Source organism: Microtus pennsylvanicus, chromosome 5, assembly GCF_037038515.1.
Source record: "Microtus pennsylvanicus isolate mMicPen1 chromosome 5, mMicPen1.hap1, whole genome shotgun sequence".
In the NCBI taxonomy this organism is placed as follows: domain Eukaryota; kingdom Metazoa; phylum Chordata; class Mammalia; order Rodentia; family Cricetidae; genus Microtus; species Microtus pennsylvanicus.
In genome coordinates, this window is record NC_134583.1 from 126,561,637 (window position 1) to 126,581,830 (window position 20,194).

The following is a 20,194-nucleotide window of genomic DNA, read 5'->3' on the forward strand; positions in this document are numbered from 1 at the left end:
TCCTGCCCCCGGAGCTATCTCCCCATCCCGGCTTTGAGAACTTTAGGAGGTAAATCCTGGCAGTTTATCAGTCATGGAGGCCATCACCACCAGCTGCTGCTGACGCTGCTGCTCCTCCTCACTCCCAGAGCTTCCTCCTCCTCCCTCTCCCTTCCCTGCCTCTCCTTCATCTTTACCAGGCCACCCCTTTCCCTGTGCTGGCCATTGTGTGGTGTGGAGGCTTTAGCTATCCTGTCTCATTTCCTCCAAGCAGCTCATGTGTGAGCCAGATCACCTGCAGGCGGTGGTCAGAAAGCTGGGGCCTGGAAATGTAAGGATGAGGTAAGAAAGGCAGGTCTGGCACCAGGTGGTCAGGACTGGCATTCTGCATCTGTTGACTCGCGGCTATGTGATTGTTATTTCTCTGCACCTGAGGTTCCCAGGCTCTATTAAGGACAATAGAACCCATTAAGATGAGCAGCGTAGGCGCTGAAAGACCTTAGCCACACTCAGTTCGTATTAAATATTGATTCCAATGTGACCTTAACTGTTGGGTGACCATCTACAGGAGTAGGAACTTCTATGCATGTGCGAGAGGAGCCTTTTGCCCCTCTTCTACTTTGTATTTGACCTTAGATGTGTTTTCCCCTAAAGTTGGCTGCACAGTATAGCACACAGCAATCGGGACATCCCTGCATGGAGTGAGCATGACATTTTCCTCCTGTCCTGGAGACAAGCACAGTGATGGAGAAGACAGGTTCTGGAGTGGGCAAGCACTCTCATAAGAGGTTGATGGGTTAATGACTTAGGGGGAATCAGAGAGGTTTTTCAAACATTCTTTCCCCTTATGTAAAGCAGAGATTGTAGTGCCAGCTCTCATTGAAAGAACATTCCTAACTTAGGGGTCTTGCAAGGATAGCCAATCAGAGCATGGGCATTGGGGACTCACCAGAGTGTGCACTGTGACTTTAAAAACTCTATTACAATGTTCCACACCCAGGCCAGACAGGTGGAGAGCAAAGGCTTGAGACTCCAGCCAGCCAGTCACCCCAGAACCCCCACCATCCTTGACTTCACTCTCTCACCTCTTCTGTTACTATTGCCACTTTGTAAAATTTAAAGAGAATCAATTTTGTGTTGTGTCAAAACTCAGTTTTGTAAACATGTTGTTTTGTATTTTATGGAGAGTCTGTTCTGTTCTATATTGGGAACATAACTAGAAAAGCGTGTTTGTCCCTGGATGAGTGACTGTGTGCCACAGGAGTGCAGGTGCCTGTGGGGACCAGGAGCCTCTGATGCCCTGAAACTGGAGTTGCAGGCAGGCAGAAGCCCCTTGATGGGGGTGCTAGCAGCCAGACCTTGGTCTTCTGCAAGTGTTGCTAACCACTGAGCCATCTCTCCAGCCCCTGGCACTATAGCTATGTTATTTATTTCCTCTTATATACTTGGGTTTTCTCTGTTCTTCTACTTTGTTGAAGTAGAGGCACAGTCATGAATCTCTCCTCTCCTTTCCCCTCCCCTCTTCTCGTCTCTCCTACCATCTCATTTTATCTTTTTTCTGTTTTTGGCATTGAGGATTGAACCATGCATGTTTGAGACAGGAGTTCTGTCCCTGAGCTATGCCCACAGCCCTTTTATTTTCTCATAGAGGCATCCTAGTCCATAAAGTATCTTTTAAGTGACACCTGAGTCCCTTCCCATAGGTTTTGATATAGATGGTATTTTTATTTAGTTGTAAATCTTTTCTCTTTTAAGAATTGCTCCTCCATTGAGAATAAGTCTGAAAGATCCCCGTTCTTTCTCCCGTGAGAATGAAGTGTACACTTTAAGGTCTTCAGAGCCATGTGTGTTTAGGCTAACTTTCCTTCTGGTCTTCCACTGAGGACTGTAGTAGGTGTGATCTTTGGAATCTAACACTGCCTCTGAGCATAAGTGATCATTTAGAAGTAAATGATCCTGGGGTTTGAAAAAGATGCATGTCTTCCACACATTGTGAACTCACAGAGATCCACCTGCTCTGCCTCTCCAGGGTTGGGATTAAAGGCAAGTGCTTTTAAGGTCATGCTCAGCTTGGATTTCTTATAGTTATGTTATTTTTTTTAACTTCAAACACTTTTTGGTATGATCATAAGGTGAGTAAAAGGTTATGATTTTTATTCATTTCTGGAGGAATTATTTATTTAATATCATACACAAGAATGCTAAGTTTCACCTGTTACTAGTATAACCAGCAGAACTCTTTAAAATATTAGTATATTTTTGAATTTTGGTTTTTCTTTTTTGTATTTTGGGCAAATCCCTTGTAAAATAAAAAACCATCTGGCTCTGGTTTTGTTTTGGGTGATATATTATAGTTCACTAGTGTTTACTATGGTTCCTCTTGATCTTCTTTCACAGTATTTATCCTTACTTATTGTGTGTGTGTGTGTTTAGACATGTACATGCACACCTCAATATGTGTGAGTGCAGGCATGCATGTCCCATGGTGTGTGTGGCAGTCAGGGGTCAGCCCTCAGGAGCTGGTTCTTTTCTTCCAGCGTGGGATCCACAGATGGAACTCAGGTCATTTATCTGGGGACCCACATGCCTGAGTTTGTTTCTGTCAGGTTCCCTAGGCAATGTCACTCGTTTAGAGTAATATTTTGTGTTAGGCTCTCAACTTGGGACTCTTTGGACCATTTTGTCGACATGTGTTGGGATTCTGGACTTGTGACAGGAGTTGGTACCTCTTCATTCCCAGAGGAACCTTGTTTTTTCCATGAGAGTCCAAGAGAGATGGGTCCTTGTGGTCTTCCCGGCAGAGGCGGAACATTTCTGTCTATATTTTTGCTTTTGATGTAACTCTTCTGTGGAGGATCCCAGTCACCACCCTCAAGCTCACACAGGTTCAGACCCTTGCTCTTGTCCTCCTGGGGCCTCTTAAAGCCAGGTTTCTTACTCACTGAGTATCCCCTTGAAGGGTGGCTGCCATATGTCACAGTTCACAGCTTTAAATGCAGGACACCTTTTGATTTTGACAGTTGAGCCAACCACATGCAGACTGCTTTGTGGTAAAAGCATTGCATCGCTTTGGTTAGGATGTCACATACTTTGTGAATACCACGGTTTAAGATTTCAGATTATTTAGTTGATAAATGGTCATCATTAGGAACTGTGTTGTTGGTACGAATGAGAAATGTTCCCCATAGGCTCAGGCATTTGGACACTTGGTCCCCAGTTGGTGGCACTGTTTGTAGAGGTGTAAGAGGTACAGCCATGTTGGAGGACATGCTGGAGGAAGTGTGTCACTGGAGGAGGTGGCCTTTGAGAGTGTACAGCTTCATCCTACTGCCTCTATGTACTCTCTGTTGCCTGCTTTCAGTTAAGACGCGATCTTCCTGTTTCCTGTGCTTGCCACCAAGCCTGTTGCTTGCTGCCCTGCCTGGAGACCATGATAGAATCTTATGCCTCTGGAACTATAAGCCCAAATGTGCTCTTCTTCCTGTGAGTTTCTTTGGTCACAATCACAGCCAATATGGAAGTAACTAATATAGAGGTCTCACCGATTGTCCTCCTCATCTGTAAATTTGGACCTGAGTGTGCTAATGGGTATCTGTGTTGAAGGGAGTATTCAGTTATTAGCAATGCCATCATCAACATCAATTATTTTGTTTGTCACAAAGCAGTTTTTATAGCTCTCCAAAGTCTCACTTCTTCTTGAGCAATCCCTCAGTTAGTCTTTATAATTGGCTGCTACTAAGGGCCTTAGCAGTCACATATCCCCAGACAACAAGCCTTGATAAGTCAGCAAAGCATGAAATGTTCCACAGGATTGGTCAGTTTTATTAAAATAGTAGAAAAGTTCCCAGCACTTACAGAAGAACAATTTGTACAATTTTGAAGATCTGTGATTGAGTTCTTTCGAGTCCCTGGATAACTTTTAAGGGATGATTCTTTTTTTTTTTTTCTGTGTCCTCGCGAAAGAGACACTCCACCATTTCTAAGAAGCAGATAGAATGAAGACTGTTTCCTCCCTACTGGACTGGGGAGTGCCTTAGGAACTGGGAAGCTTCTTATTATCCCTCTGGCTTCTTTCCCTGCTAAGGGCTCAGCAGATGCAGATGTTTTAGTCACTTGCTTGTTGCTGTTATAAAATGTGACAAAAATGACTTAAGGGAGCAAAGGTTTCTTTCTTTATTCTTCCTTTATTTCCTTTCCTTTCCTTCATTCCTTTCTTCCTTTTTCTCTTTCTTTCTCTCTTTCTCTCTCTTCCTTTCTCCCTCCCTTCCTTCCTCCCTCCCTTTCTTTTCCCTCCCTCTCCTTCTTCCTCTCCCTCTCCCCCCTCTCTTTCTCTCTTTCTCACAGTTCCAGAAGGACACAGTCAATCTTGGCAGGGAAGACTTGAGAGCAGGCAGGGAAGGTGTGAGAGGAGGAACAATAGGTTGGCTTCTAGCATTGTATCTGTACTCCAGAAGTAGAGAGTGGAACGAAATGCTGTAGGGGCATAACACCTCAAGACTTGCTCCTCCTGGTCCACTATCTCCAGTGAGGCTCCACCCCTTAAAGGTTCCACAGCCTTGCCGAATGGTGTCACCAGATGGGTTCCAAGAGTTTAGACATACGGGAGCCATTTCACATGCAAGCCATAAACATCCAGCCAACTCCTTATCCTGGGATTTTCACTGTAAATGTGTGTTTCTCCTTCAGCGAACCCCCTCTTCCCTGGTTAGTGTTCTTGATGAAGCTCACATTACCCCTGTGGCTAATGCAATCATTAAAATTGTGCTTAGCATGTATACTTGCATGTGTGTTCATGTGTGACAGTGCACATGTATGTGAGATATCTGTGGAGGTCAGGGGTCAACTTCAGTTATTGTCCCTCAGGAACTGTCTACCTTGTGTTTTGAGAGAAGGTCTAGACTTATGGCGTAGGCCAAGATGGCCGACTCGAGCACTGCAAGGGTCCTGTCTCTGCCTTCCTGGTGCTGGCATTATTTTCATGTGCCACAGCACTTGACTCTTTCATGGACATCTTGGGTCTTAGACTCATGTCTGTTCAGCAGATACTTTATCAACAGAACTACCCCCAGCCCACCATTGTGCATTTTGACACTTTTGTGCTAGCCTATAGGCTCCACAGAGGCAATTGTTTTTTTTTCCAAAGCTGATTTCTGAGTCTTCCTATTGATTATCACAGCCCTAGCATCATCCCCACTAATATCTGTGCAGCAACTGATTAATCCTGGAAGAACAGTGGTCCTCTGAGAAGCTGTCTGTCTTACAGACACGGAGTTCTTATTTTGGGCCAACAAATTAGGGAATTATTCTTCCTGTTGCCTTGGTACTTTGCTATTAACTTTGCAGGGGTCTGGGGTTTACTCTTGGTTTATGGATCTGTCTGTGTTATCTTTGTATACAGAGGCAGGCTGACTCCCATGGGTGTGCTCCAAGTCTGCCCCTTGCTGTGAGTCTAGCAGACAATGGTCCCTGAGCTTCACATTGCAGTTGTGGTGGGAAGATAGAGAAGGCTGCGTTCTTGCCGTGATTGGAAACTTAGGAGTGGATGGGGGGATTAGCTTGCTGTTGTCTACCAGGGTTCTCTCTGCTTTAGGAAAGCCTGGGCAATCAAAACATATCTGCATATGCCATTGCTATTACTCTGCTTAGCCCCCGTGCCTTCCTAGTCCACAGGATTGGTGACAGTTTTCTTTAAAGACATGTGTGGGATCAGGCTAGCCTGTGTGTGGTGATGTCTGTCATTACATCATCATCTTTGTCATCATCATCATCGTCATCATCATGTATCCCCAATAAATAATGAGCGTAAGGCAAGGTGTTGTTAGTACAGGAAGTTCAACCTCTTGTTGCAGGCACTTGCTAGCACAAGGCTCACTTAGAGCAGCAGGGATTTTCACCTCAAGTGCTTAAATAACTTTATCACTTTATTTTCACGGCCAGGCAAGAAATTAGAAGCAGTGAAGTGAGCTTTGCGTATTGGAATCAGAAATGTCTATTGTAGGTGCTCTTGGAGCTCAGAAGCGAAAAGGAACACAGGGTATTGCAACGCAGGGCACTGTGGGGGTCCCTCTCTAGGAAAGAGCTATCAGAGTCAAGGCAAACCCAGGCTTATATGTTGCTTCATTTCTCAAGGCCAGCTGGAAATGAGCTTGGTATGTTGAGTATTACTAGCTAGCAAACCTTAAGAATACCAAATGGGTCTTTTAAAACTTAAGTCTTGAGCTGGAGAGATGGCTCAGTGGTTAAGAGCACTGGCTACTCGTTCAGACGACCCAGGTTTGGTTCCCAGCACCCACATGGCAGCCAACAACCATCTGAAACCCCAATTCCAGGGCATCTGATGCCCTCTTCTGGCTTCTGTGCACACTGCCTCTACATGGTGCATTTGCATATGTGCAGGCAAAAAATTAAAACGTACTAAAACAACTTAAACTAAAACAAAACCCACATGCCCAGCACCCTTGGGTGGCAGATGGATGGTTTGCAACCCCAGCTTCAGGGCCTGGAGAGGAAGGAGAAACGAAGAAAGGACGTCATGGGCCACTTTACTCAGTTTGATTTCTTAGATCTCATTCGCTGCTGTGGGTCCTCCATGGAAATGCAGAGCCAAAGACTGAAGGAGTTGAGGTGCCAGGCTGCTGTAGTGTGCTGGTGTGGGCGCTTGGAGGTGAATTCAGTGGAGAGGCAGGGAGGTAAAGAATGCTTTCTTGTTCAGGGCAGACAGGTTCCATGAAAGAAGAGCTTCCTCAAGCTCTCCCTTCTCTTGCGGACAATGATTCTTGCTTTATTATTGTGAGCCATTCAAAAACATAAAGGTGTGTCCTGGAGCATCGGGAGAACCCTCTCATGCAAGGGCAGCAGAAGCACTCTGTGTCCGAGGCTTCCCTGCGGCCAGTGCATTCCAGGACGAATGAAGCCAGTTGCATCCTCGTGACAGAAGCCCTCTCAGTTCTGTCATCGTAGTGACAACAGGATGCTGTGGGACTTGGACAACACTTTGGAGTGGGTTTGGGTACCCCAAATCAGATGCTGGGGGAGGGGAGGGAGCTGAAGGAGCCCAATGACTTCTGAGATTCTACTAGGAATCAGAAAAACAGCAGGAGAGCAGCCCCCTCCAGGGGAAGGAGGCCAGGGTATCTGTTCACTCCTCCCTCTGAAGGGCCTCTGTTTGCCTCCACTATCTCATGAGATAAGCCCTGGCCAGAAGCAGGAAAGCTGAGTCTGTGAATGCTAGATAGGGGCTGCCGGACTACTCCAGGAGCGAATGGCCATCCCAGTGACTGAGGAATGCCAGCTTAAAACGGTGCCTTTCAGGATGTTCAGGGGACAGGGCTTGGGTGTGAGAAGTGTCTGCTGTACGGGATCCAGCTTCCTGGTGGGTCCCGAAGACCTTCAGCCAGCAGACCACCCCAGATGGGACCCTCAGCAGTTCATCTCAGTTGTAAATTGCCCATCCAGCTTTGGAGCCAGTGGTGGCATCTGCCATTCAAGTTCTCTCTGTGTTATTTCAGCTACTACCCAGTAGTATCCAGACAACAAGAGCGTGCTTTAGAGGAGCCTCAATTTTGTAGTAATCACAGTCTTTCTTACTGAATGCTCAGCGTGTGCCAGGCACCATGCTTGCCCTCCCCAGAGGCCTCAGTGAGCCACATGCCAGAGAGTCAGGGCAAAGTGATGGGTGGTTCACCCGAGGAGTGCTACCGTCTTCAATAAAGAAAATAATTGACTTTCTAGAATGTTCTCACCGAGTCAGCTTCACCTAGAGGACCCATTGTACAGATAAGAATGACGGCATTTCTCCCATGAGGTGTAGCAGTGGTGGTGGCCTCCTGGAAGGGTGCTATTTCAGGTACGAAGATGACTGGAGACCCCCACGAACACCGATTCCTCGGTAATGACGCTGGTGAGAAATGCGAGGTTGGGAGTTCAGATGTGTCCTGCCTTCGGAAACCATCACACACGTCCTTTCACGGGCACGCAGGCTCCGAGGTAGTGGGCGTGGCCTCAGGTGCGTTAACCACGCACTGAGTTGGAAGCTGAGGCTGCTTTGCTGACACGTGGGTCCTGCCCTTCAGGGCGAACTTTCCCTTTAACTTAATTTCATGACTGATTGGACAGAAGTCTAGTTTACTTTACTGTAAAATGGCTGGAATGAGAGGAGGCCATGGACAGTTCTGCATGAATCTCCTTCTCTATAGGGGAACAACAAAGCTCATGTAGCCCATTTCCACATAGTTCTCCACCGAAGAGTTGGCAGTTTTCGTAACCTCCTGACCATCCCACATTTATGGGACATCTACTAAAGTTGTTAAATGCCATGGGGATGCTTGTGAGAGTCTTGGCATTCAATTGTCATCACAAGCCAGTTGCTGTCACAGAGGAGAAAAATCATAAGACACAGAAAGGTTAAGACTTTTTCCCAAGGCCCTGTGACTGGGACCTGGTGGAGTATGGAATTATATGTTGGTGGTCAGCCTCCAAAGATTCTTTTCTACCATGGAATGCAATGTAGAAGCATCCGGGCCCTGAGTGCACCGTGTACAGACCACCCTGGGCGTGCTCAGAGCAAGCTTATGATTGTCACGGCATCTAGAGGCATGGCATTCCAGGCCTAGTCTGGGGCCAGGTCAGCAGCCCTGGCACCCCCGAGAGCTTTGCAGGATTGCTGTGTTTCAGAGCTCTTCAGGGCCAGCATACCACAGTCTTCACCTTAACACCACCCTCGGTATTCAGAACCCTGTTTAAGTCTAAAAGTCGGTCACCTTCTTTTCGTGGGAGACTTCAGTGCTTCAAAGCAAGAGCCCTGTTGTGGGAAAACACAGGGGCTCCCGGGCTCCTGGCCTTGCCATGTTGTGTCACCTTCTCACCTTGGTTTCCTCCCCTGAAACCTGGAACTTGTCACCTTGTCAACACTCTCCTATTGTTGGATGATTAATGGAGAGAATCGTGTGAAGTGCTTAGGAGAAAGCTCGAGAATTAGGCAATGCTAAAAACCCGTGATTTGATTTTGGTCATTTGCAGTGATGATAACCCCAGGCTGTGGCCCTCAGTTTTCACACTCTGAAATATTTGGAGGAAGACGGCAGATGTGTGAGTGTCCAGCATTTGAGGACTGTTGCTAGACCAGTAAATTGCCCACGTTCGTGTGAGAAGTCTCAGGTTGATGGAGACATGATGATTTTGGTCGTCTTTGCTAGGAGCCTGACTAGATTTGGCAGGAGCTTCAGAGAGTTTTGAAGAGCAGTAGGAGCGAGCCAGCCCTGCTCACGTTTCCGGAATGCTGAGTGGTGTCTGGCCACCTATGCTGACCATTCTGTTCCGGCTGCATCCACAGCAAACTCAGATAAGGGAGATGCTGCTGTTTTTATTCCATAGGGGAGGGAGGTGAACTTGGCCATGAACTTACACAGGAGGGGAAACAATACCTGGCCAAGCATTTACTGCTCAGAAATGTCAGCACTCTGATTATAACCCAAGGTTTGGGAAATAAAGGCATGGCGTGGGCTATGCCTGACCCATTACGTGTTTCTCTGTGGTCCTCAGGTAAAATGCTGGTCATTTATTTAGTTTGTTAGAAAAAAAAAGCCCAAAAGAATAGTACTCTTCTCTCTCTCTCTCTCTCTCTCTCTCTCTCTCTCTCTCTCTCTCTCTTTCTCTTTCTCACACACACACACACACACACACACACACACACGATATGAAATTTAGGGCTCAGAGTCCAGAAATTCAGCTTTAATTGACACACATTATTTACTTATTGACCACGGCTGTCCTTGTGCTATCAAGGTACAGCTGAGTAGTCGTGATGGAGACTGAATGGCTCATAAGGCCTCTGTATAGCACTTACCATCCGACCCCATACAGCAAATGCTTGCTGACCCCTCTTATAGACCTTAGTCATTGGAATTCAGAACACAGCCCCTAACTGCTGTTCTCTATTGCCTCCACATCACTAAACATTTCATTTCTGGGACGAGTTCCTGCCTGCCCCCATTCCAAAGTAATTGTTCAATTATTTAACAACCTCTTTAGGATTTGGAAGGCTGAATTCTAATATTGTGACCCAGGGGCTAGTGGTATAGCCTCCACTAAACATAATGCATGTTGGATCTGTTGGTGTCTGGACCAGAGGTGGTCCACCCTAGAGCTGATTGAGATGATTGGAGATGTTCTCTCACTAGAGAAACTGAGGCAGAGCAGTGCTGAGAGAAACCATGCAAGCTGGACCTCTCTGTCAGTGGATGTTTGCTCTTTAACAGAATGAAGGGAAGGAATGGGACGAGAGAGACACAGCTTCCCTGGAGCCTTGCTGGCCTGGGCAGAGGACAATAGAAGATTTAGGAATAGCCGTGAGCATCTCCCCAGTTTCCCACAGTATTTTGTTTATTTACCACCTCTTCTTGGGACTTTTGAGGGGTGCCTGCTTTCTTATATGGGCTCCTATGGGAGGAGGAGAGGAACAAGCTCTTTTCCTAAATACCCAGCACTCCCCCAAATAGCACTGTTAGTGGACTTGGGTATAGGTGGCTTTTGTGGACTGTCAGCCCCCAAATCATGACACAGAGACTTTTATTAATTATGAATGCTGGCCTTAGTTTAGGCTGCTCCCACTAGCTCTTATAACTTATTTAAACCCATTTGAAGCATGATTAATAAAAACTCAGAGACAGATATTGGGGTTCAACCTGAAGACCAGAAAAGCAAAACAGTCAGCCACTGACTCTTACCCCGACCTCAGTTCAAAAATGGTGGTCCTGCCTCCAGTAAACCTCAGAATGAGACTGAGACTGAGAGCTGTCTCCTCCTGTTTTAGAATCCTCTCCAGTTCTGGGATTAAGGGAATGCACCACTACTGCCTGGTTTCTATGGCAAGCTAGTGTGGCTACTGGGATGAAAGGTATGTGTCATTGCTGCCTGGTCTGTAAGGCTGGCCGGTGTGGCTGTTTTACTTTTCTGAACTTCAGGCAAGCTTTATTTGCTAAAATACGGATGAAATGCCACTACACCCATTTCTTTTTATCTGTTTTGCCTTGGAGTTTTTGCCTTTCTTTCCTTCTGTATGCTCCACTTCCCCGTTTCCTTTATGTCCAGCTGACTGGCTGCTGGGTATCTCCCTCTCTCTGTCCCTTGTTTTCTCTTTGAGCCCAGATTCCTCCTCCTACTTATTCTCTCTGCTCACCAGCCCCATCTAACTCTCCTCTGCCTAGCTATTGGCCATTTAGCTTTTTATTAGACCAACCAGGTGCCCTAGGCAGGTAAGGTAAAACAACAACAAATCTTTACATAGTTAAACAAATGGAGCATAAATAAGCCACACACCTTTACATAGTTAAAATAATATTCCATATCATAAATATAACAAATCTTTACAAAGTAATATTCCACAGTATGGGGACACAGTCTGTTTCCTGAGAAGTCAAGTTCAGCAGCCCATCCTTGAGAAAGTCAATTAAAACAGCAGCATTAATAGTAAAGCAGAGGGAGATTTATACAATGTAGCCACATTGGGAAGAGGAACAAAGCGATCCTGTGGCCTGTCCCCTCCCCCCAGATTACCTTTGGGGTTCTGAAGTGAGATGAAAGTTTAACTAGAAGGCCAGGGACGTGCATGTCTAAGAGGGTTCAGGTCAAGGTGTGGTCTTGCTCACTGTTGCCCTGTCATTGCTTGCACTTTGAGCTCATCCCGAAGGCGGCCTGACAAGTTGTTACAACTGTGTTAGCTCTCCAGCTGGTGCCAGGATCCCCAGTCTTCTCCTTCCCCCCGCAGGAGATTCCTCAGGGAAGTTCCTCTTTCTTGGAATCTATGACTTCATTAGACTGATAGTTAAATTGGGAGTTACAAGTGTCTCTGTAGAATACCCTTGTTTTTGCCAGGACAATTACATGATCACAGAAGAGACCCAAGCACCATTCAACATAAGCTTGTGGGGGACTTCTTATATTTAAGTCACAATGTCGGGCATCATTCTTTGGTTTCTAAAAATTTCTTGATTATATCGTGTCTGCTTGTGCGTGTGTCTGTGTGTGGGGGACGCTTGGACCACAGTGTGCCTATGGAGGACAGAGAACAGCTTGTGGAGTCGGTTCCTGCCTTTCACCTCTATGTAGGTTCCAAGGATCAAATTCTGTTTGTCAGGCTTGCTTAGCAAGCATCTTTACTACTCTCTCTCTCTCTCTCTCTCTCTCTCTCTCTCTCTCTCTCTCTCTCGTGTCTCTGTGTATGTGTCTATGTGTGTGTGTCTGTGTGTGTGTGTTCAGTCTTAAAACTTAAATTAGCATGCCTGCTGATGTTCCCAAAACTTGAGCGGAGTTATGCAGGTCAAAGAAATTCACAATCCAGGAGCCACTATTTCATTTCCTGAACCTCACAGCAACTCCGTTCATCAGATCGGGGAATGCTGGCTCAGAGAGACTCATCTGTCCTCTGAAGCCAGTTCCTCCAGGGCTGGCAGCCTTAAGAGAAGGGCGGCATTGTAGATTATCAGGACTCTCAACCTCCCTGTGGAGAGCAAGTGTTTAGTATGCAGATGTTTGGAGACACTTGCACTCCCGTTCAGCATCATTGGAGGGGAATGGTTTTTCCACCCCTGTCTCTTCCCACTTGCCTAGGTGTATCTCATGTGCTCAATTATCAAACGCTTCTCATATTCCCCCTGACTGCCTCTCCATAAATGGGCCAGGAACAATTCCCCGTAGTGTCAGTGTTTCTTAAGAAGAGAATGGCTCTGCTAGGCTCAATTAGGCAGAAAGAAGTTAAAAGAAAGTTTATGCCCTAAACCGTACGGACCTTGAACACTTCTAATCCATGGAGGCAGACACACTGATGATTGGTTGTCTCTGTCTCTGGTGTGGTTATCAAGGGTCTTATTCACTTTGTATTTTGAACCAGAGAGTATTAAAAGAGGGCCATGTTCACTGAATTCCTGCCTTCACCCTCATTTCACCCCCAATTTAGTTAGAGTTGCTCTAAGCGGTCAGAAATCCAGGAAACAGTGGGCTTGAGTCAGGATGTTTGATTAATAAAGGTTTCACATTATTAAATGGAACAATAGCTAGAATCCTCTGTTCACCACACAGCACCATCTCCTACGTGTATAGAAGGAAAGGAATGACGATCCCCTGCCCCATTCCACCTTCACCCTCCAATGAGTGGGAAAGGAAGAGCTGGATACTTATTTATTGTGGTGGTTGGGCTCTGTGTTGTAACATTCCCCTGGCCACATGCTGAAGCTCTCTTGCTTCAATCCACTGAAGTGACTCTGCTTTTCTTGGCCATCTAAGATTCAAGGGAGAGAGAATAGACTTTCTGGGATAGACAATTTCCGGGTTAGGGGGCAGGAGAGGCCTTCTTCGGGGAGTGTCTGGTAGAAAGCAGAGAGAAGGAGGGGCCGGGCTCTTGAGCAGATCATACCTGTGAGCTCCGGTTCACTTGTAATGTGTAAAATGGAGATGCAAACACTCTCTTTCAAACAAAGGTTTTGTGTATAGCAAGCATGATTGTCTTTATGAGGCGCACAGCTCGGTCCTTGTACTTACCACATGGTGATAGTCATTACCAAGGCACTATACTTTAGAGTTAGACCGCAGAGGATCTTCCAAAGTGGTGGTTTGTCAAGAGCTTAGCAGATAGCTCAGTGTCTCATCTGTGATCTTCCCTTCAGGAGTTACTGCTGAGACCTATCCATTAAACAGGCAGTCTCTCACTTCCCTTCTGGGGGAGGGTAGCCCATTCATACTGTACTCCCGAGAGAGTAGTCGATGATGATCTTGTATCAGTTAGCTTCTGCTGTACAGCAGACCATTCCACAGCCTCTTGGCTTAGAGCAGCAACCATTTTACAAAATGTGATTCTGTCAGCTGGCTATTTGGGCAGGGCTCAGCTGGATTATTGGGTTCTCGTTCATGTGTTTGCAGCCTGCTGGAGAATGGGTCTGGTGGTCTTCAACACATCACTCAGCGCAGCCAGTGGTGTCCCTGGCAGTTGGATAGGCTGGTGGGAGTGAGCTTTAAGTCCCCCCCCTCTAGATTGGTGGAGATTGATCATAACCTCAAGGTTTCCAAAACAACGAAAAGGCTCCAATCTCAGTGTCCAAGTGACGTTTGACTTTCTAGATGTGCCATGTTTACTAATGTCCTATTGAACTACATGAGTCACATGGCAAAGCCCGGAATAAACATGGGGGTTTTCAGGACCAAGGACAGAAGCGGCTCTTACTACAACACTGTACCATGGTCTCCTTTCTTTGTCTTTCAGCAGAAACGCTTTGTATTTAAGCATCTCGAATTTAAACATTTGTGGTACAAGCTTCATTTTTTAAAATCTTTTGTCGGATATGGTATTTTAATATGTCTGGCATCTGGTCGATATTGTTGGAGTCTGTTGCTGACATGTTTTTCTTTCCTTTCATCTTTTATTCCCTTTATTTGGGAAATTATAGTTTGTCACAGGACATGGTTCTTTTTATAGGAGAAACAGCTGTGATGTCATAACTGAGCACACTGCCCCCACATTTGGAAATGTGGTCTACAACCCATTTGTTCATTTCTATTTTGGGCTCTGACTCCATATTGGATCAGAGAAAACATATGAACTCAAGCTGCAGTAGCTGATAAATTAATCTGGAAAACAACATGACCACCTCCCATTTTCTTTCGTATCTCTGGCTCCTGAGCTACAATGGATGTGAGGATGCTAAAGTTTGTTTTTTATTATTTACTGCTGCGGGGATCATTTTGAACGGAGTTGCATGAACGCAGGTGAGAGGCGGAACAATACAGTTCTGGCCTCAGGAACTATTGAAGGTTTTCGAAAGAGCTGTGTTCAAACAAGAAATTTCAGTAAAAACAAAAAACGATAATATGACCAGTAACTGAAAAAGGAAATAAATAGATTACTCAGAGTCCAGACGTTTTCAGGAATGAGTTCCTCACTGGAGTGTTTAGCTTCTTATTGGATTTGTGTACAATTATACCTTACTCCCCAAACAAAACAGATTTTCCTTGATAAATGTTTTTGGACAGCAGCAAGATTCAATTCAGTTTATTTCAAGATACAGATTTATTTGGGAAATTAGAAGAAAATAGTTGCCTCCAAGGACCTGGGGGAGTCCTAACTGTCTTCAGCTACTCTGCTGGTTGGTATTTCACCCAAAAATATCTCAGAGATGGAGGTGCTTCTCACAGGGATGAGAAAAATTGCAGCTGGAGCAAAAATTAATTTGTATTTATAGTGCAGGTACCTACATGAATCCTTAATCTGCTTTTTTTATGATTTTAGGGGAATTTATAGAATCGTTTAGATTGAAAGAAATCTCCAGTGGGTCATCAAGCTCCCTCTCCTTATAATGGCAGTTCTGGTTTTATTACCCTTAAAGCTGTCCTGATAGATGGGTGTCAAAGTCTGGCTCATGTTTCATGCATTTAAAGATGCACATTGCCTACCCTGGGCGTATTTAATGGAGGAGCAGGCTTGGAACTGCTTATATGCCCGGGAGACCATTTTCTGAGTTCCTGACACACAGTCTCTTCTGGAACAGATGCCAGACATGTAGCATATTAAGCATTATAGAGAGACCATCAAACCTAGTTTGCTTTTAGCCCCTGACAATTGGGAATGGGGCCTTGGTGTTCTGTCTGTCGTGAGGTGATGAGGGGGGGACTTTGCTTCATGGCTTTTTATCCTGTGCATCTCCAGAGGCATGCTGCACCCTTATAAGGGGGAGTCTGCTTAGAAGACTAATTATGATTGGAAGGTGTTTTGGGGTGTCTATCTCGCTCCGAAAGTTTGTGAGACACAGAGGAATACGAGACGTGGTCCTTGTCCATAGGGAATTTATAGCCTATTTGAGAAGATTCCTGAGGTATATCTGGGAAGAAATGAGGCTGGTGTGTAAGAGCAGGGCGTGAAAACCCAGATCATTACTTTATGGTTCCATTTAGGGAATACTTGTGATTACATCTGTTCACATTATGCCAGATGTTGATGATAGTGAGTACCTAGTTATGGGTCAAAAATAAAGTGTTTGCTGTATACATCAGCCACCCGCACAAGAAGGCTCAGGGTAGAGGAGGCAAAGAACAGCATCCCTCCAGGATGGAAAAGGTGTTTGGGCTGGCTTTGAGTATGATGGCGCTTCCTCCAGCTGTTTCCAAAAAACATGCTGTCTTAGTTAGGGTATCTATTGCTGTGAAGAGATACCACAACCACGGCAGCTCTTACAAAGGGAAACATTTGAGTGTGGTGACTTACAGGTTCAGAGGTTTAGTCCACTATCATCATGGTGGGAAGCATGGTGACGTCTGTGCAGGCGGACGTGGTGCTGGGAGTTCTACATCTTGCATAGGCAAGAGGAGGTGGTCTGTCTCTCTGGGCATGGCTTCACATATATGAGACCTCAAAGTCCACCTCCACAGTGACACACTTCCTCCAACCAGGCCACTCCTCCTAATAGTGCCACTGCCTCTGGGGGGGGGACATTGTCTTTCAGAGCATTTTCTTTCACCATGCATTGCAGCAGGGTGCCAGAGGAGGAGAGCTTAAACTTAGTGCTGAGTCCTGGTTTTGTCAGAACCAACTTGGGGTCTTCTCCTTACTAGAACTATGTGCTATTAAGAGCGATGCAGTGCCTGTTTTTTATGTAGATTATTAACTTAAAGTGGGTAATGGAATTTCACGTGTCCAGGACAAAGCCAAAGGTGCTGGGCTGTGAGAGCAAAGGGCTGTGGTGGTCACAGGACTGGGTGGGGGGCCATGTGGAGGCACACAGGTAGGACGGTAACGTCTGCTGGAGGGAGATACAGTTGGAAAGAAATGCAAAAATATTTTTTCAGGCTGAGAAAAGACGGATGTACAGTTCTGAGAGGATGTGTACAGATGTTGTGGGGGTGTGTTCTAGTTGGCTATCTTGTGCTGGGATGTACCTCTGGTTGTATGACGGGGAACATATATTGTCTTAGAGACAAGCAATGCTGGTAACCTTGATCTGCAAGACAGCTGTGGACTCCATCATGACAATAACCCCAACTCTTATGGTAACAGCTACCAGTCTGAATGCCTTTGTGTTATATGTGCCCACTCTTGTAATGTGTCCTTTTATTATAGCTATTGTGTGAATTACCATTACAATAGTTTCTATTATCAGCTCAGGGCTATAATAAGGAAACTGAGACTCTGAGTGTTTTTGTAACACGCTCAAGGCCACATAACTACTCAGTGACAGAGCTGTGGCTGAGACCCCTGTAGACTGGTGTAAGAAGCTGGCCTTCTTAACCTACATTCTGTAGGTAGGATATTACTTAGTCCTGAATGGGACACAGAAAGTTAAGAGGAAGAAAGATTGAAAGGACGCAGGCAGAGGTCAAGACCAAAGAGGAAGGAATAGCTACGCAAAAGCTGTCATTTGGCCAAAGCAGCAAAGATGATGCTGAGGGGCAGTCACTGGGATGCAGAGAAAGAGGATGCTCTTAGGATCTTCAAAGGACCATGCGTGGAAGAAAACACTGACAAAGACTGCCAAGGCCATGAGACGAAAGGCAAGGGTGATTTCCGTTTCCTTTTTGACCTGTGATGACTGTAAAGCTGAAAAAGCCGATAAGCTTCCTTGAAAGCCCATTTTCCAAACCATAGCTACCCTCTGGCTCCTCTCCCTACAACTCCTGAATGTTCTTTAAACCCCAGGAAAGAGAAACTGAAAAGAAAGAAAGAACCAGAAAACAAAGCTCATGGTACATTAGGCCACACACATGAGCACATGTACACATGCGTGCATACAGACATGTGTACATACACCCTTCCTCCATTTTTGTTTTATTATGTGTGTGAGTGTTCTGCCTGCCTGCATGGATATGCACCCACTTGTATGCCACAGTGGTTTTTTAGGAGGCATGGGCTGCGTCCCACCGCCCAGCTAGCTTAGTCCCCTGAAATAACCACACAGAAATTGTATTAATTAAATTACTGCCTGGCCTATTAGCTCTAGCCTCTTGTTGGCTAACTCCCACATCGTGATTAACTCATTTCTATTAAATCTGTGTATCACCACGTGATTGTGGCTTAGCGACAAGTTTCTAACCTACGTCTGTCTCGGGCTGGAGATTCATGGCATCTGCCACACTGCCCTGATATGGGAAGGTCATATGTCAATTGGTTAATCAATAAAGAAAACTGCTTGGCCTGATAGGTCAGAAAATTAGGTAGGTGGAGTAGACAGAACAGAATGCTGGGAAGAAGGGAAGTAAGCCAGACGCCATGCCGCTCCTCTCCAGGGCAGCCGCGATGAAGCTCCAGCCCAAGATGGATGTACACTAGAATCCTTTCCGGTAAGCCACCACTTTGTGGTGTGGTGCTACACAGATTATTAGAAATGGGTTAGTCAAGATGTGAGAGTTAGCTAAGAAGAGGCTAAATATAATGGGCCAGGCAGTGTTTAAAAGAATACAGTTTCCATGTTGTTATCTTGCGGCATAAGCTAGCCAAGCGGCCAGGAGCCAGGCGGCAGATACGCAGCGCGCAGCTCCTTAAACACTGCCCTTCTTCCCAGCATCCTGTTCTGTCTATTCTTCCCACCTAAGGGCTGCCCTATCAAAAGGCCAAGGCAGTCTCTTCATTCAACCAATGAAAGCAACACACAACAGAATAACCTCCTACACCACAGAGGCCTAAGGAAGGTGTTGAATCCCCTGGAACTACAGTTTCAGGTAGTAGTTGTGAACGGTCAATTAGGTGCTAGGGATTCTTCCTACCTGGGTCCTCTGGAGGAACAGTCAGGGCTCTGAACCACTGAGCTATCTTTCTGGTCTCCCCACCATTTCGTAATCACAGAAAAGCCAGAAACCCCTTTTAACATATTTAACAATTCTTAATGGTCCCTCTGGTGAGGGATAGACAGCTATGGGGAACAAATCTTTCCCTATCGCATATTCCAGAGGGTTACAAACCACTGATCCCTGCAAGGCTTTTCTTTTTCTTCTCTTTTTCCTTGAGACAAGGTCTTTAAAATAAAGCATTTACTTTATTTATGTATGGCTCTGTCTGGATATGGGTTTGGGTGTGCATGTGAGTGTGAATGCTTGCGGAAGGCAGAAGAAAGTGCTGGATCTTTTGGAGCTGTTGTTTCAGGTGGTCGTGAGTCACCTCAAGTGTGCTAGGAGCCAAACTCCAGTTCTCTGGAAGAACAGGAGTTGCTCTTAACCATTGAGATATCTCTCCAGCTCCTTTGAGACAGAGTCTTGCTCTGTGGCCTTGGCTGGCCTGGAACTCAGACCAGGCTGGCCTCGATCTTCAAAAGATTCTTGTGTCTCCGCCTCTCACCTGCTGGGTAAGTTACTGTTCTAGTTTCATTTTGTGGCTGTGATAAAAAACAAACCTTTGACCAAAAGGAACTTGTGGGAGAAAGAGTTTAGTTTGTCTTACACTTCCAACTGACAGCCCTTCACTTAAAGTCAGAGCAGGAACTGGAGGCAGGAACCTGGAGGCAGGAATCACGAAGCAACACTGCTTGCTAGCTTACTCACCTCAGACGACTGTAAACTGTGTCCAGTTGGCAGCTGAATCTCAGGCCGACTCGCATCACGTCGACTGGCTTGGTCTTGTTGTGGGTTCACAAGTATAGCGTCTTGTCACGTTGTTCATCTCTCCTTCAGCTGGGAACTTGAAGGACTTCCTGGAAAGCAGAGAGGGGAAGGAAAGCGGGATGGCCAGGAAGTGACTGTGGGAAACTGTTATTTTCATAATGCCTTGGGAGACTGAAAGGAAGGGAGACTGGAGAAGAAAATCATGGGAAATAAGATGGCTATCAGGGCTCACACCAAAGTCTAGTGGCTTCCCTGGAAGTCCTAAGGAACTTGCCTGGTTGGTAATAGAGTCTGAGGTATATTGTGCTCTGTACATGTGAAAAGGGGTGAGAGGATGGAAATTAATTAGGATTTTCAGTTTATAAACAATCCCAGGAACTTTGAGTCGAAAGAAATTAGCAGATATTTAAATCTTCCCCAGCATCACCACAGTCTGACTCCTGGTCTAGCTACAGGCAAAATATCACAGGATAATTACAAATTATAAATGTGCTTTCAGTCGACAAAGCAATTTTACATAGATTGTCTCACTTGGTGTTTTAACAGCTCTGCGGGGTGGGTGAAGATAGAAGTATCCCGCATCTGTCCAGCAAGCTCTATTCTGCGAGGCGTGTAAAACAGTTCCACCTGTCCCACTCCCGTTCTG

At 45.8% G+C, this 20,194-nt stretch overlaps 1 protein-coding gene across 1 annotated transcript in view; it reads left to right on the top strand.

Annotated features, from left to right (window-relative positions):
- Positions 1 to 20,194, top strand: part of Cfap58 (cilia and flagella associated protein 58) — a 106,375-nt gene that overhangs the window by 58,997 nt on the left and 27,184 nt on the right. The gene's annotated exons all lie outside the window — the stretch shown is intronic.